This window comes from Somniosus microcephalus, chromosome 23 (assembly GCF_052327205.1).
Source record: "Somniosus microcephalus isolate GS21.2 chromosome 23, FLI_Smic_1.0, whole genome shotgun sequence".
Classification (NCBI taxonomy): Eukaryota; Metazoa; Chordata; class Chondrichthyes; order Squaliformes; family Somniosidae; genus Somniosus; species Somniosus microcephalus.
This window is the reverse complement of record NC_141009.1, coordinates 26,097,766-26,116,427: the sequence shown is the minus strand read 5'-3', so window position 1 is coordinate 26,116,427 and position 18,662 is coordinate 26,097,766. Positions and strand designations below refer to the sequence as shown.

Genomic DNA, 18,662 nt, shown 5'->3' with positions numbered 1-18,662 from the left:
TTGCTATGAAAAAGCAGCTTAAGAATTCATACCTGGTCTAATCTTACCAAGTGTTTCCTCAGCTCACTTGGAAAAGATTGGACAAGCATATGGGAAAGAATTTCTGGTTCAGATTACAAAAAGGTATTGTTGCTACATGCCTGGGTTCCGCTATCCTGCAAGTAGATAATGGACAGCGAAAGTCAATTCCAGCACACAATAGGGAGAGATCCACTTACAAGAGGGACAGAAGCCACTGAACCAGAGAAGGTATCCCTTCTCCTTCTGCAGAGAGCGTCTGCTATTCCCAGATGCAGCAATGGATGGTGAACTGCAAAATGTTTGCAATATCCCCTGTTGAAGCCTGGAAGGAGCCACTGGCATAGAAATTGAGAGCGACTGTGACCTTAACTGCCAGAGACGTCCTGGTCCTGAGCTGAGGCCGGAGGTTTGGCTGCAGGAGGTGGCAAAGCTCTGTGACCACCTCCTTGCTGAAGCGGAGCCTTCTAAGGCACTGCTCCTCTGAGAGATGAATGTAGGAGAAGAGCTCCTGGAATACCCTGGGTGGGTAAGGCCTCCTGTTGAGAGCCCTGTTGGCCCTCCTCCCTCTGCCCACGTTTTTCAATCTTTCTCTCTGCCTCAGATGGTGACGCTGGAGGGCGAGGTCCAGTGCCAGTACAGCCCCCATTAAATGATGGAAATGTTGCACGATCAAATGTAACCCAAATGAAAGTGATAAACTTTTCTCAGCCAGAATACTCCTTCAAGTTGAAAACGGTCAAATGGATCAAAACGCCTGTCTGTTTGTGTCAAACTGACAAAGCAGCATTGTTTGCCGACAAAAAAATCCCCCAGAAGTCGACCCCTTTATATAGCGCTCTTCCAGATTTAATACTCGTATCTTATCAAGCAATCCGAGTGTGCATCTTGGGTGGGAGAGAGAGAGAGAGAGAGAGACACACTTCTTATCCAAAAAAGACACTGCTTACAAAAGGAGAATTAGCCTATTACAGACTTCTCAGTGTAATCATTAATTGCTGAATATATTGTACTTTACATTTCCAATTATAAATATATTAGCTTTTGAGTTTGTCGAAAGTCTGTCAAACTGAAGAGTCTTCATAAAATGTCGGCTCAGTGGTGTCACACACACGCCCGAGTCAGAATGTTGTGGGTTCAGAGACTTGAGCACAAAATCTAGGTGGACACTCCAGTGCAGCGCTGAGGCAGTAGTGCACTGAAGTGCCATCTTCTGGATGAGGCGTTAAACTGAGGCCCCGTCGGACCTCTCAGATGGAAGTAAAAGATCCCATGGCACTATTTCAAAGAAGAGCAGGGGTGTTCTCCCCAGTGCTTGGCCAATATTTATCCCTCAACCAACACAAACAAACAGATTATCTGGTAATTATCACACTGCTGTTCGTGGGATCTTTCTGTGCGCAAATTGGCTACCACGTTCCCTACATTACAACAGTGACTACACTTTGAAATTACTTTTTGGTTCTAACACTTTTTAGGATGTCCAGAGGTCATGAAACTCACTAAATAAATGCAAGTTCTTTCTTTCATCTTTTTCCTTTTAAGTGCCTCTTGCTTTTCAGAGAAAAGCTTCATCAAATAGCGCAGCATGAAACGGCGTTTAACTCCATAATCAGATTTCTGCAAATAAGCGTAATGGAGAAATCGCCAATCACTCAAATCTACGAAGAGTTTAGCCGGAAAGGTACAACCACCCAAACTCTGCAATTAAAAATTAGCCAGGTTTCTTGCACCCGATTGTCACCCTTGTTGGAATAACATAAGAAATAGGAGCAGGAGTAGGCCAATCGGCCCCTCGAGCCTGCTCCGCCATTCAATAAGATCATGGCTGATCTGATCCTAACTGCCAATCCACTATCACAGAACCATCTCCTGCATCTAACAGAATTAGACACACGAAATAGGAGCAGGATCAGGCTACACGGCCCCTGGGCCCGCTCCGCTACCCACAGGGCCATGACCGATCCAAACCTAGACTCGTGTCCAAATTCCTGCCCGCTCCCCGTAACCCTTAATTCCCTTTACTTCTAGGAAACTGTCTATTTCTGTTTTAAATTTATGTAATGATGTAGCTTCTACAGTTTTTTGGGGCAGCATATTCCATGGACCTACCACCCTCTGAGTGAAGTAGTTCCTCCTCATCTCAGAATTGCTTGTGTGGTTTTTTGGAGGACTGGAACAGACTGCTGTGATATGTTCTGCAATTTGATTATTTGCAGAAACTTGGTGTCATATGACTAAATAGGTACTTTGGTGTGTACCAGACAGTGGCTGCTGCTAATCCAGTGGCACTAAAACCAGTTGTAGCACTTACCAATGCCCTGGAAATCAGTTAAGTCAGCACAGACCAAGAAACAAAGCTGGAACCTTACTGGTCTGTATAGCTCAAGGAGAGGAAGCCAGGCAATTGCTTTCCTTTTAAGTGCCACTTGCTTTTCAGAGAAAAGCTTACTCAAATAGCCTACTCTACCATCAACCCCAGAACGACATGTACATCTTCTTAGGCAGCCCTCAGAACCGAGGATCACTTGCTTCCACATTAAAAATGAGTTCTCAGGTGACTGATGAGTCCAATGCGGGACCTACAGTCTCTGTCACAAGTGGGGCAGACAGTGGTTGAAAGAGCGGGTGGGTGGGGTGCTTGGGTTGACGTGCACTCCTTGCGTTTGGCTTCCGCTTGCTCCCGGCGAAGAGACGCGAGGTGTTCGGCGCCTTCCCGGATGCTTCTCCTCCACTTTGTGGCCAGGGATTCCCAGGTGTCGGTGGGGATGTTACACTTATTCAAGGAGGCTTTGAGGGTGTCCTTGAAGCGTTTCCTCTGCCCACCTGGGGCTCTCTTGCCGTGCCGGAGCTCCGAGTAGAGCGCTTGTTTCGGGAGTCTCGTATTGGGCATGCGGACGATGTGACCCGTCCATCGGAGCTGATTGAGCGTGGTCAAAGCTTCGATGCTGGGGATGTTGGCCTGAGCAAGAACACAGACGTTGGTGCGCCTATCCTGCCAATGGATTTGCAGGATCTTGTAGAGGCAGCGTTGGTGGTACTTCTCCAGTGCTTTGAGGCGCCTGCTGTACATGGTCCATGTCTCCGAGGCATACAGCAGGGCGGGTATCACTGCTGCTCTGTAGACCAGGAGCTTAGTGCCGGGTTTGAGGTCCTGGTCTTCAAACACTCTCTTCCTCAGGCGACCAAAGGCTGCACTGGCACACTGAAGGCGGCGTTGGACTTCATCGTCGACGTCAAAAGGAAAACGAAGCACATGTACTCTGCTTAGGTGAGAAGAGAGAAAAAAGGCGCAAGAAAGCAGGGCAAATGTGTTACAAATTTTTTTTTTTTTTTTATAGCAGTAAAAATTTGGTAGCCAATCATTCTCCCCAGCTATCTGGCGTGACTGTTAAATAAATTATACAATTACATTACACGTTTTATACTAGCAGATTTTATCAATATTGTATATGGATTTCTCCCCCTCCTCGCCATGACCACTCAGGCACAACCTAAACGCTAGCAAAGTAGATGGATTGACAACTGCAGCACTGGCTTTTGGCCAACACTAGTTTGTCAAGCCCAAAGTCTGAAACTCTTCCAATTTTCCCTGCTTCCCTACTGCTTGGCCCCTTGGAAGTTTGTCTGATCCAAGATGGGCGTTCCCAGATAGCAAGTTGCCAAAATGTAAGTGTTAGTCAGTCTGTGGCACTGCACGTGGTGAATCTGCCACCTTGTTAAGATAGAGAGACAGCATTAGAGCTTAAATAATCTTACGCATAAAAAAATATCTCTATCCCCATTTAACATTTATCTCCCCATCACACTTGCTGTGTGGGAAAAACCGCAGGCAATCTGCTGTGATGCGGTGCTGTCTTGGGACCGACATGCTGCACTCCGACACTACCAATTAATGTTCACTTCTTAAGAAAAATGCTAGTTCGATCATTTTAACTAACGTCAATCAAGCCTACTGTGTATTCATTTTTTCAAGGAAGATCTGTTCGTCCCAACTTCATTATTACTTCTAGGCCTTGAGCAGTCTTTCCATGTGACTATAACTGGAACAGATTGTTATGGTTTGAAGTAATATTTCATATCTACTAAACTTAAAATAGAAGGCTGGCTAGATAGTCTGATCAGTATACACATCTTTCCTTGTTGGTGTTTTTAAGCTGTAGTTTGATGATGTTGATCTTTGTTTACACGTTCAAGTTAAACTAAACCTGCATATTTTCAGAATAATTCAGAATCTAGGTAACTTTATTTATACTTGCTCAACGTTCATAAGCCGGAGTAGGATTCCACAGGAACTCAAACTTCAATCTGTATATCTCTCCATGAATAACAAAAAACTTCAAATATTCCTGAACTCTGATCTTGCAATCGACAGAGAAACGATCTGTCCAACAGATAGTAAATAGGAAAGCCACAGACTTGACACACCTCCTGGTGGCCAGTTTCAAAACTGTATTCATAAATGACAGATGGATCTTCGCTGAATATGTTACCCATACCTTCAACCAGGGATGGCTCATTACAAAAAGGGGGGGGGGGGGGGGAAAAGAGAAAGGGATACTTGTTTTATGGTGCAAGTTTCACCATCAATGCACCTTGAAAGACCAAGAATTCTGAGTAGGCAACTATTTTTTTTCTTCTGTATATTCATAAAAACAAGTACTTAGCTCAACTTTTGCACTATACCAAATACTCACTTTTACCATATTTTACACTTTATAGTGCCTACATCACAGCGAAGGTTGCACTGCTGGATCCATTATGCTTTTAGAAGGCAATCACTAGGAACCAGCATAAAACTGTTGAGAAAAAAATGCTCAACAAGGATTGTTTTTCCCCCCCCCACCCCCCCCCCGAACGATTTCAGCAGTCACACTTGAAGGCCCAACAGGAAACAATATTTACATTTCCTTGAGCCTTGTTCCTGCGATATACAAAAACCTAAACTTGCATCAAAACACAGTCTTAAAACAAGTAGGTCTCATTCTACTTATTAACCTTCAATTTAACTTTACTGAACCAGTACATATACAGGAAACTTTCGATTTACCGGCACCTAAATAAATCTCGGTTAACCGGCAAAATTCAGGAGTAGGTTCAGTTAAGTTTTATTACTTGCCTTCCTCGATCTGTTGCTGTGCAAGGGTGTGGCTGCAGCTGTTGCTAAGCTACAGAGACGCTTGTAACTTGTGGCCATTGTTCTGAACCTGTTGCTAAGCAACAGGGTTTGTTGCTTTATACAGAGCTCTCAGCTCTATCTTTTACTATAGCTTTCGGTTATCCGGAATTTTTGATGAACCGGCATGTCGGTCCCGGATAAAAAAAAGTTTCCTGTAAAATACTTCAATTGTGATACCCCAATTGTACTTGGAGCTGTTGCACAATGAAATTTAACTCGCCTTCAAACACAAACCTGGGGCCCCATATGAAAGTGTAGGTAAAATTCCTACTAGACAACAGGCAGTTGTGTGGAAGAAACATGCCTCTTGGCTGGAAGGTGTCGGAGTTAAGTTACACAATAAAGAATTTTTACAAATAAAAACAGAAAATTATGGAAATACTCAGGTGGTCAGTCAGCATCTGTGGAGAGAGAAAGAGAGTTAACGTTTCAGGTCGATGACCCTGGCGCCAGTTCTGACAATGGGTCAAATTTCAGATTTCCAGCATCTGCAGTATTTTGCTTTTGTAATGAATTTTTAGTTTGGCTAATTTACATACAAACATTAAAGCAACTTGTTTTAAAGGCATAATACCACTACATGGATTTGTACAATTCAATAGCACTTCAAAATGAAAAACAAAATTTAAAAAAATAGCCAAATAATTTGCTGCAGTATGGCTTGGTTAATAGCGGTTTCAAGTCCATCATAGATGGACCCCAGGTTATCTTGTTGGTTTCACTGGAAAATTACCCTCATTATGGAACTTTTGAGTATTAACTCACCACTGAGATGTGTGCATTGATAGGGTTCCCATATGTCAGCACAACTGACCAAGACTTTGCTGTCTGATTTAACAATGCAATACAAACACAGCTATGCACATTTCAGTAACTGATCATCCACATCACAAAGTCTTCAACTTCCAAGCTCTTACAGTAATGTAATTTAGTGCTTGCTATGGTATTACCATTTACATAGAAAACATAGAAAAATAGGAGCAGGAGTAGGCCATTTGGCCCTTCGAGCCTGCTCCCGCCATTCAATATCATGGCTGATCATCCAAATTCAGTAACCGGTCCCTGCCCTCTCCCCATACCCCTTGATCCCTTTAGCCTTAAGAAATATATCCAACTCCTTGAATATATTTAATGTATTGGCCTCTACTGCCTTCTGTGGTAGAGAATTCCACAGGTTCTCTCCCCATACCCCTTGATGCCTTGTGTGTCTAGAAATCTATCGATCTCCTTCTTAAATATATTCAGTGACTTGGCCTCCACAGCCTTCTGTGATAGAGAATTCCTTGGGTTCACTACCCTCAGTGAAGAAATTTCTCCTCATCTCAGTCCTAAATGTCCTACCTCATATCCTAAATATGCTAAAAAGGTTGCTAAAATTATGTTTTACGGAAATATTTCTTTTTCACAAGTTTAGTGTTCATATATATCTTATTTTATAAATAAATTCTCTGCATTTTACCCTCTCTCTCACACAAAGGTGAAGACGCTTGCTGTGGTGAAGTACAGTATCATGAATCCCAACCGCCATCCACTACCTCATGCCAATTTGTGACCCTTGACAGTAAATGGCTGCAGGGCTTTTCAACTGGATAATATTTCACCCAGTCCTGTCTTAACCAAACATGAACATACAAGACAGGAGGTCACTGAACAGCATTCAGGAGCAGGAGCCACAGCATATTTTCCTCATTAATTGAAGAGCATCAAGACCTACTGTCACAGCTAATATCAGCCAACTCAGTCCAAACCGGGAGTAGAATCTGTGACCTAGTTCTTCCGCGCGGCAGCTCTTTTGTCTACTAGATCATCAGAAGAGAGATCAATGTTATATTGTTGACACTTCAGTTACAGTTCTTCAACTCCCTAGGTGTCCAATCCAGAGGTTCATTACTGACACATCAGTTACAGCTCAACTCCCAAGGTGTCTAATCCTGAGGTTCTACTGAATTCTAGTAATTGTGAAAAAAGTGAAACATTTCACTGAAATTAAAATCATATTTGCACTGTACAGAACTAAATATAATAGCTGTTTTACAATTATTTATGCTGGACTTAATAACCAAATTAATTTTCAACACATTTCTGGAAAGATCCCATAAAATAAATCCTATTTTTAGGTTTGTGGCTAGTTCCTTTTTTTTGGGGGGGGGGGGGGGGGGGGGGGGGGCGCGGGGGGAACCATGAAGCAGAACCACATTTACATTAAGAACAAAATCAAAAAAAGCTGGAAACACTTAGCTGGTTAGTCAGCATCTGTGGAGCGATGACTAAATTTACACATGAAATGTTAAATTATCTGTTCTCTCCACAGATGTTGACTGACCTGAGTGTTTTCAGCATTTGTTTCTTCAGTTCCCTCATGCTTTTACATTAGGGTGCATTCATTGAGATACACAATGAACCAATGTCAAGTTTTATTTGGGTCAATCAAGATCCAAATGGATGCCGCACATCTCAAAGCACGTCAGACACTGATGTCACATTAATTCAGCTGTCCAACAATGCTGCAATATACAATGGATATATTCCCTCAGTTGTGTTGTTCAAACAGCTATTATGGTCTTACATGCCTCAGAAGTGCTGCTCATAATGTACGGTATGCTTCTTCATTGCATCATTTGGCTCAGAATAATTCTCAACATCAAAGTTAAACTAAACATAAAGCACTTTTTCAAAAGCTCAACTCTGATCTGTTAAATGCATTACAGATCAAAGACAATACTCTACGCCATGGTTATAGAAGTATACTTTAAATTACTCTTAAATGCACTTTCCTCACTGACCGTCTTCAAATGGGTTTTTGTACACTTTGTTGACAATAATAAAATGCAAAATGCATGCACAGTAGAAATGAGATGTACAGAACACACTGGTTCACTCAAGTCTCTATAAAACAAGTTGCTATTTTTTTTGGGGGGGCGAGAAAAGAACGGCATGGGGGAGAGTTTTAATTTTAAAATTCTACTCTTCATCCTGTAGAACAGTTGTGTATGGAAACAAATGTGAATGCGATCAAACGAACACAAAGATTTTAAAACAGCAAGTTATATTTCGAAACATATATAAATCAGCACTCTCAGTCACATGATTCAGACGATCTGTAAAACGATGATTTTTTCAAAACTTACAAACTGATAAAACAACTGTTTACACTTTCAACAGGAAATTATTGGACAAGATACCAAAATCCATACCTATCCAATTATAGTTGAGAATCGGTTAAAAGACCATTCACCAAATTAGTGATGCATCAGCTGTATCAGGCATTATAGCATAACTCACAATGCCCAATATTTGAGACCAGTATGGCATTGTCTTCAGATATTTTGATTCAACTGAAATAAAAAGGAATTCCCGTCTGAGCACTAGTCAGTCAAAATCAGAGAAAATGTTGGTAACAACAATGCCCGATCTGAATTACACCTGCAACATCAGTATGTGGAAAAAGGCAATACAGATGCCTTAATCCTGGATGAGCAAATGAACAGTAATGGTCTGAACCTAATTTCTGCTATGTAAAACAGTGCTCACCAGCATACAAATAAAAGCCACTGTAACCCTATCAGCAAGTCATCTTTAATTCAGTTGCAATTTGCATTTAATTCTTTATTAGAAAACTAATATTTACTAAAATACACTAAGAAGTTAGGTAGGACCGCTCAGATAATGTTCAGTGCAAATTCATAATTGAAAAACATAACACCTATTGACAGCATACATGAAAATCAGTTGATTACTCTTGTTCAATTTCTAACAATGCATGGTCAGCTTCAAAATAAGTATATTTTTTAAATCTCAAAATTTGACAGAAATAATTCTAAACATGATTTTACACATGCACTTCTACTATATTCTTTCCTCCATGCTATGTTTTATTTTCACCCATTTTTCTGACCATGACCTGTTCTCAGCTTCTACCAATCCTGCTCTATGACCAACCATTAAAAGATACAAGAAATACCCAAGCTATTTGCCCTCCAACTGCATAAGTGCCTCTCATTTGCTCAACACCTCCATTTAAGTGTACAGCAGAGGCTGGGAACCATCTTAAACATAGAGATAGGAACAGGAGTAGGCCATTCGGCCCTTCGAGCCTGCTCCGCCATTCAATGAGATCATGGCTGATCTTCGTCTGAGATCATAGCTGATCTTACCAGTTCAGTACCCCGTCCCCGCCTTTTCTCCGTAACCCTTAATCCCCTTAGCCTTCAGAAATATATCCAATTCTCTCTTGAAAATATTTATTGAATTAGCCTTCACAGCCCTCTGTGGCAGGGAATTCCACAGGCTCACCACTCTTTGAGTGAAGAAATTCTTCCTCATCTCTGTTTTAAATGATTTGCCCGCTATTTTTAGACTGTGGCCCCTGGTTCTGTGCTCCCCGGCCATTGGAAACATTCTCTCTGAATTCAGCCTGTCCAGGCCTGCCATAATTTTATATGTTTCGATGAGATCCCCTCTCAATCTTCTAAACTCCAGTGAGTACAAGCCCAAACTATTTAATCTCTCTTCGTAGGTCATTCCCGCCATTCCAGGTATCAGCCTGGTGAATCGCCGTTGCACTCTTTCCATGGCAAGAACATCCTTCCGCAGATGGGGCGACCAAAACTGTACACAATACTCCAGATGCGGTCTCACCAGCACCTTGTACAGCTGTAGTAAGGTATCCCTATTCCTATACTCGAACCCCCTTGATATGAAGGCCAACATACCATTTGCCTTCTTAATCGCCTGTTGCACCTGCATGCTCTCCTTCAGTGACTGGTGCACAAGAACACCCAGGTCCCTCTGCACTTCCCCATCTCCCAATCTATTGCCATTTAGATAATAATCTACCCTCCTGTTTTTACCCCCAAAGTGGATAACCTCGCATTTATCCACATTATAGTGCATCTGCCACGTATCCGCCCATTCCCCCAACCTGTCCAAATCGCACTGTAGCCTCCTGACATCCTCATCAGAGCCCACCCCTCCTCCTAGTTTAGTGTCGTCAGCGAATTTGGAAATATTGCATCCAATTCCCTGATCCAGATCATTTATATATATTGTGAACAGCTGGGGTCCCAGGACAGATCCTTGCGGCACCCCGCTGGTCACTGCCTGCCACTCCGAAAACGAGCCGTTTATTCCAACTCTCTGTTTTCTATCCGCCAGCCAGTTCTCTATCCACGTTAATACTTTGCCCCCAATCCCATGAGCCTTAATTTTGCATGATAATATTTTGTGTGGAACCTTATCGAAGGCTTTCTGGAAGTCAAGGTACACCACATCCACTGGCTCTCCCCCATCTATTTTACCAGTTACTTCCTCAAAAAATTCCAGCAGATTAGTCAAACACGATTTACCCTTTGTAAATCCATGTTGACTCTGTCCGATCCTTTCCCCATTTGTCAAGTGCTCCGCTATTTTATCCTTAATAATGGACTCTAGCATTCTGCCCACAACCGATGTAAGGCTTACTGGTCTATAATTCCCTGCTTTCTCTCTACCCCCCTTTTTAAATATTGGGGTAACATTAGCTACCCTCCAATCCACGGGTACTGTTCCCAAGTCAATGGAGTTCCGGAAGATGATCCTTAGAGCATCTGCTATCTCCAGGGCCACCTCCTTAAGTACCCTAGGATGTAGTTTATCAGGCCCCGGGGATTTGTCGGCCTTCAGTCCCCTCAACTTACCCAACACCATATCCCTAGAGATACTAATTTCTGTCAGCTCCTCCCTCTCATTAGTCCCTATGTTTGCCGATATTCCTGGGAGGTTATTTGTGTCCTCCTTTGTGAATACAGAACCAAAGTATGAGTTTAATTGGTCTGCCATTTCCTTATTCTCCATTATATATTCTCCCGAATCGGACTGCAAGGGACCGACTTGGGATTTTACCAGTCTTTTCCTCCTGATATACCGATAAAAGCTTTTGCAGTCTGTCTTTATGTTTGCTGCAAGTTTACTTTCGTATTCTATTTTCCCCTTCCTGATTAATCCCTTTGTCCTCTTTTGCTGTATCCTGTACTGCTCCCAATCTTCCGGTCTGGTGCTTTTTTTTGCCAGTTGATATGCCCTTTTTTTTGATTTTATGCTGTCCCTAATTTCCCTCGTTATCCACGGTTGAGTCACCTTTTTAGGTTTATTTTTATGCCAAACCGGTATAAACATGTTCTGGAATTCTTCCATTCTATCTTTGAATGCTTGCCATTGTCTATCCACTGTCAATCCCCCCAGAAACACCACCCAATCAATCTTACCCAATTCCCGTCTCATACCCTCGTAATTCCCTTTATTTAAGTTCTGGACCTTAGTCTCTGATTCAATTTCCTCACTCTCCATCTTAGTGAAAAAACACACTACATCATATCTATTCACACAAGAGATGATCAAACAAACTTTGACACTGAGCCACAGAAGAATTTATTAGGACAGGTGACCAAAAGCTTGGTCAGAAGTAGATAAAAAAAGACTTAGATTTATAGAGTGCCTTTCACAACCACCGGACATCCCAAAGCACTTTACAGCCACTGAAGTACAGTCACTGTTGTAATGTAGGAAATGCGGCAGACAATTTGCACACAGTAAGCTCCCACAAACAGCAATGCAATAACGACCAAATAATCTGGGGTTTGTTTTTTTTAGTGATGTTGATTGACGGATAGTGTCCAGGACACCGGGGATAACTTAGTTAAGAGTCTTAAAAGGAGAGTAAGGTAGAGAGGCAGAGGGGTTTAAGCGAGGGAATTTCAGAGTTGCTAATGTGTCTTGATGTCAGCTGTGGCTCAGTGGTACCACTCATCTCTGAATTAGAAGGTCAAAGTTTCAAGCCCCACTCCAGAGACTTGGGCAAGTAATCCAGGCTACCAGCCCCTCAATGCTGCATTGATGGAGGTGCTATCTTTCAGATGAGACATTTTACTGGAGGCCCATCGGCTCGCTCAGGTAGCCTTAAAAGATCCCATAGCACGAATCAAAGCGCTCTCCAGGTGCCTATGCCAACATTTACACCTCAACCAAAATCACCAAAACAAATGTCATTTATCTCATTGCTGTTTGTGGGACCTTGCTGTGCACAAATTGTTGTAATGCAGGGAAACGCAGCAGCCAGAGACTGCACTTCAAAAAAAATACTTAACTGGCTGCAAAGCGCTTTGGGACGTCCGAGATCGTGAAATTATAAATGCAACTTCTTTCTATAATGTTTACTAGCAGTCTATTGCGACTTGACAACATACAAACAGGCCACTGTGTAAATAGCTGAATCTCCAACCTTGGCAACCCAATTAAAAAGAAAACGAGGCGCCTCAAACAACCTCAAATGATGATCTTGCTCTTTGTCACAGGAGAATAATCTGCCATTATTCTGTTATGTTACAATTATTTCAAGTGTGATTATTACAGAGAACATAAAATTGGTTAAGCCTTTCGAAGCCCCTCTTGGTTAAAAGGCTGAACTTTCCGAGATAAATTTGTTTTCCGCGCTCTCGTGGCATTTAGAATACATATTCTGCACACACACACACACACACACACACAAATACATACAATCAGATAAGTGGAAGGAAAGAAGCGCCGCCTGCGCCGCGCACTGGAAGCAGCCCCTTGCAGAGGTGCTTCTTACATGTACTGAGGTAGTAAAGCGCCCGGCGCAGCGCACAAGCACCAACATGTCCACCTGCTGTCAGTCAGCCTGGTAACGGCTCTCAGCCCGTCACAGCAACAACCAAACCCACCCCCCCCCCGCGATTCCCCCAGGGGCTTACCTTCTCCCGCTCGCTCACTTTCTACTCGAGTCCTCGGGGGAGACACGGCCCGGCCTAACGTCGGGTAAAGGGGGGCGGGGGGGTGGGGGGCTGCCGAGCTTTGAAAAGCGGCCGGCCGCTGTTACCCCTCCCGGGGACCTCACACAGCACCCCCTTTCGCTCTGACGCAGTAAATCCCACTCGGTCTCCCCCCCAACCCCAACCTCCTTTCGACCAAACACCACCAGTTCCCTTTTTCTTCTTGGCTCTCGGTACGCCGATTGCTGAAGCGCCGCCGTTTATTTCATGCCGATCCTCGCCCGCCGCACCTGAGTAACCGCCATCCAGCTCAAACCCACCCGCCCCGCCGTTGCCGCCACCGCCGCTTTCCTACTACGCGCCGCTCACACCAGCTTGGAGGCATCGCGGCGGCCCCGCCTCCTTCAAACGCGCTTCGGCACCGCCATTGGCCCGCGGCCCGCCGACGGTCCCACCCCCCCTGCCGCAGATCCTCCTCTCCCATTCGGTCGGGGCCCACGTCAATCGTGTGACATCACAGAGGGTGGGCGGGGCCAAGGTTTGGGTTGACTCCGATGTTACGGCTGGGGTGCAGGGGTGCTTGGAAACCTTCAGCCAATCAGAGGGGGGCTGGCGGTGCAGCGCCAGCGAGCCAGAGGTGCTGCTTATTATGTCCTCTTCGTAAGATGTTAAGATCTGTTGCCATGCACTGATTATTTTCACAATTTTTCTTCGTTGCATAGATCGACAAAGATTTGTTCTTTCTTCCACCCGAAGACCTTGGAATTGCAGTGTGACGAACTCAGAAAGTAATTGTAACCATCATCATGGATGAATGAACAACTTCCCTCTGCTCCCCCCACTCCCCGTCTATACCAAATCTGAAATTCCGTGTTCTCTCCAACAGTACATTTGCAGAAAACTGGCACGTATCCAAGTTTCCATTTTACCAACAAAGAGGGAAAGGAAGAGAAAATCCTGGTTACGTTCACAACTATTTTTTTTCTTCAACTGCTGGATATTCTCCCCTGTTGGTTACCTATCTTCAGCTATTGTTTAAGGAGCATCAAAAACACACACACAAAATGGGCAATTATACAAATGATTTTTGCAATTATACAAATGATCGTGTTGTTTTATGCTATTGGCCTAAGCTGCTGGTCATAGGAAAGCACACCATCAGCAGCAGTACAAAATTACAAAGAAAGAACAAACTTGCATTTATATAGCACCTTCCCAATCCAACACTTGGAGATCTTCCCCATCAGGAGTACGACTAAAGAGAGTGAGAACCAACCTGAGGATCTTTATACTAGGTATAAAATTGGTGTTTTCATTGAAATAGTATTACCATTTAATGTTCTGATGCACTATTTTTTCATTCAGTCCTCTGACAGTAGATTGTGTGCCATACAATTTGAAACCAACATCTTTGCTGTTGCTGGCCTTGCAGTGTGTGTGGAGCCAAGACAAACAATTGTCCCACTTGCAGTATTGTAGCCACAGTCTCATACTATGCTTTCATATTCACTTTGGATAGGTCTATCAATTAAATGCAGTTACTGTAAATGGACAGATAATTGACACATTCTGAGTATTAACAAAGTACTTTCACAAATTGGTGCATCAGTTGAAGAATTTGATTTACCTTTTAAGCTTTTGTTGAAAGAATACCTCTAGTATTTTTTAATATTAAAAATAAAATGGCAGAAATTTCACCTGTCTGTGATAAATCAGCCGTGGCTCAGTTGATAGCACTCTCGCCTGAGTCAGAAAGTTGTAGATTCAAGTCCCACTCCAGCGACTTGAGCACAAAAATCTAGGCTGGCACTCCAGTGCAGTGCTGAGGAAGTGCTGCACTGTCAGAGGTGCCATCTTTCAGATGAGATGTTAAACCGAGGCTCTCTCAGGTGGATGTAAAAGATCCCACGGCACTATTTCGAAGAAGAGTAGGAGAATTATCCCCAGTGTCCTGGCCAATATTTATCCCTCAATCAACATCACTAAAAAAAAGATTATCTGGTCATTATCACATTCCTGTTTGTTGGAGCTTGGTGTGTGCAAATTGGCTGCTGCATTTCCTGCATTACAAGTGACTACACTTCAAAAATGCTTCTTTGACCGTAACATGCTTTGGAGCACCCTGAGGTTGTGAAAGGCACTATATAAATGCAAGTTGACGTAATAAAACTCACTACGCACTTGGTTTGAGTATAAAGCAAGGCTTTAATCAACTTGTTTCAAAACATGGAGGTCTAGTTATCTTTCACTAGTTCCTGTTTACAAAATGTCCTGGGCAAGCTGGGCCCACGCCCAAGTATTTATACTCCTTGGACGGCGTCACCAGCTGGCCGTCCAGTGTTATTTCATGAGTCTTTCTTCATGGATCGTAAGATTCATAACATAAGTCTTCTTTAAATGTCAAAGTATGTGTGTTATTTCCTTCTGTAAAGAGGGGGGAGTATTTTGAACTTTCCTCTTTAAAGAACAGCTCACACAGTAACTGATAAGGTTGAAGTAAAATGAAAATGAACATATTCGTAATTTAGTGGGTGACAAAAGGATATGGGCTTGGAGCAGGACAGAGAGATGGAAAATGATCTGTTCAGGCCTTAGACAGTTAGTGATTGGCTGGGGGTAGAGAGGAGTAGGTTGAATGGTCTTTACTTGCTGTTGCATTCTTATTTTCTTGTTCTTCTCTAATATTGCTTACATTAAATTTAAGGGAATAAATTCCAATTTATAAAGGCATTTGTTGAAAACAAACTTTTTGGGGTAATTTCCAGTCGAATCTCATGTGTAATGAGTGGGGAAGGAAAATGACACATCAACTGAAACTAGTGGAATCATGTATGTCTTTAAAATGGCCTTACAACACCATTAATCTATACAGTCTTTCACACTAGGAACGCCAGAATCACATCTTCAACGGTGCATCATTTATTCCGTGGGTGATTCCTATTTCATTTTTGATATAATAGCAAAATACTGCGGATGCTGGAAATCTGAAATAACATTTTTGATATGTTCTCAAAACAGATAATTTAGCAGTGATTCACTGCAGTTGAGGAGCACATATTATTCATACTCATCAAATAAAACATAACATTTTGCATGGATTGGCTACAACTAATGCTCATATCATAAGAAACAACAGACTGCACAGCAATGATAGCCCTCAGTAGAAAAATAAAATTCCTTCTGCATGCCTAGCAGAGATGAAGAATATACATTTAGAATGGAGATGTAAAATGCATGTAAAATTAAAAAGTGAATCATTAGGCTGCAATGAATTCCCATTCTGAGTACACATGATTAAATTCTAAGTTCAGTTGTCAACTGTCAAAATCAACTGTTCTATATCATTTTCTTTCAATTTTCAGGTCATCAATGTCAAATACAATTTTCAACCCAGAAGGCAGGCAAGCAGACTCTTCCAGGTCTGTTCTAAATGTTTTTGGATTGGCTTCTAGCAAATATGCAATAATGGTACATAATGGACCCAATTTTACTGTCCTCTCATAGAATCATAGAAAGTTACAGCACGGAAGGAGGCCATTTCGGCCCATCGTGTCCGCGCCAGCCAACAGAGAGATATCCAGCCTAATCCCACTTCCCAGCTCTTGGTCCGTAGCCCTGCAGGTTAGAGCATCCCAAGTGCACATCCAAGTACTTTTAAAATGTGGTTAGGGTTCCTGCCTCTACCCCCCTTTCAGGCAAGTGAGTTCCAGACCCCCACAACCCTCTGGGTGAAGAAATTTCCCCTCAAAATCCCCTCTAAACCTTCCACCAATTACTTTAAATCTGTGCCCCCTGGTTTTTGACCCCTCTGCGAAGGGAAATAGGTCCTTTCTATCCACTTTATCTATGCCCCTCATAATTTTATACACCTCAATAAGGTCTCCACTCAGCCTCCTCTGTTCCAAGGAAAAGAAACCCAGCCTATCCTCTCAACTAAAACCAAGAATTCACTGCAACATTCCAAGATGGGACAAGCAGATTTTTAAGCCAAATCAATGAGAAGGAGCAGTAAAACATTAAAATAAAAAGAGCTTGTTAATCATAAACCCGAGGACATACTCAACGCGTCACGAAGAAAGTTTGATTGTATACAGCATTTTATGTACCAAATTTTCCCACACATTTCTAATGAAGAAAGCTGAAGTTTTGTGCTATTATTGTTGTGCAAATTTTAAAACCTAATGAAATCAAAATAAAGCTAGGTCTTATATTGTTTCTGGAACAAACAAGATGACTGCTGGTAGGACCCTGTCTGCTTGTTAAGAGCATGGATTTGATTAATTGTTAAGAGTTTGTTGACTTGAATGGAATTAACACAACTATCACTTTGGGAAGCCAAGTTGTTTCTGTATCTGTGTAAAACTTTTGTATGATGTGACACCCATATAATACGGTTATGTCATTATATTTTAAAATACTCATATATCAGAATATTGTATTATTTTTTGAAAAAGATTTATATCTTTCCATATGCTTGTATTTTGGGTGATTTGCTGAATGGTGTACTGTGAGCTTCATTTGCATAAGATCATAAAAATTTTGAATGTGACCATTGTGTTGTTTGTGAACAATTTCATTAAGCTTTATCTGGAATTTTGCTGAAGAAGGGAGAACAGCTCAATGACCTGTTGAATTCTGAAGAAAGACAAAGATATTGCAGGGGGGCGGGGTTTGGGGAAACATATTTAAAAACCACCAAAGATTGTTTTAATGGAGGAGAATAGTGAAGCAAATTTGCACTTTAATGGATCGTCGATGTTATATGTATGAAAATGTTGTCCTGTTCTTTGAATATTTCTTTCTAAATTGATGCAAAGTTTTTAATTTGACACCAGTTGATCTCCCATGGTGTGGCACAAAGAGCAATTTTTAGGTCAAGCAAAGTTAGAAGGCAGCAAGATAACCGAACCAAGCAGGGGAGGGGCGAGGAGGATGATAGGCTGATGGAGGGCAGAGAAGAAGAGAGGAGGGAAGGGCAGAGTGGGGAGAAAGGGAAGGAGGGGGAGAGAAGGGGCAAGGACGAAGATAGAAACAGGTTGAAGCAGGGGGGATGAAGAAAGGTCAGAGAGGAGGAGTTGTGTGAGAGGGGGAAGGGAAGAGTGCGGTGGAGGAGATGTGGTGGAGGTGCTGGAGATGAAGAGTAAGGGAGAGAAGGAAGGGATGGAGGAGGGGGTGAGAGGGATGGTGAAGAGGCAAAGGGATGGAAGGGGAAGGCGTAAGGGAGAATTTGCCTATGGGTATGAGGACTGGGTAATGGGTATGAGGATTGGGTAGTGGGTATGAGGACTGGGTAATGGGTATGAGGACTGGGTAGTGGGTATGAGGACTGGGTAATGGGTATGAGGACTGGGTAATGGGTATGAGGACTGGGTAGTGGGTATGAGGATTGGGTAGTGGGTATGAGGACTGGGTAGTGGGTATGAGGACTGGGTAGTGGGTATGAGGACTGGGTAGTGGGTATGAGGACTGTGGCTCCAAATTTTGCCTCACCTGGGGGTTGGAAGCTAATTTTGCCTCAGGGGGGTTTCTTTTCGCCTACTTGAGACTCAGGGTGGGGAGGTCTCCCGTTCAGTATCTGTCTGGGTTGCCAAGGGGTCCTCAATGCAGGGAGGGAAAATCATTGGATTTTTAGCTTTAGCAGGCTGAGGGGGTTGCCAGTTACAGATTTCTGTCTTGGGGTGGGGTGCATTTTATGGCTG

At 42.8% G+C, this 18,662-nt stretch overlaps 1 protein-coding gene across 1 annotated transcript in view; it reads right to left on the bottom strand.

The window, feature by feature from the left end:
- Positions 1 to 13,337, bottom strand: part of scai (suppressor of cancer cell invasion) — a 185,792-nt gene extending 172,455 nt beyond the window's left edge. Inside the window, exon 1 of the mRNA XM_085965642.1 lies at positions 12,946 to 13,337. The gene's annotated coding sequence lies outside the window, so the exon portion shown is untranslated. The remainder of the gene's footprint in view (positions 1 to 12,945) is intronic.
- Between the last annotated feature and the right edge of the window lie 5,325 nt (positions 13,338 to 18,662).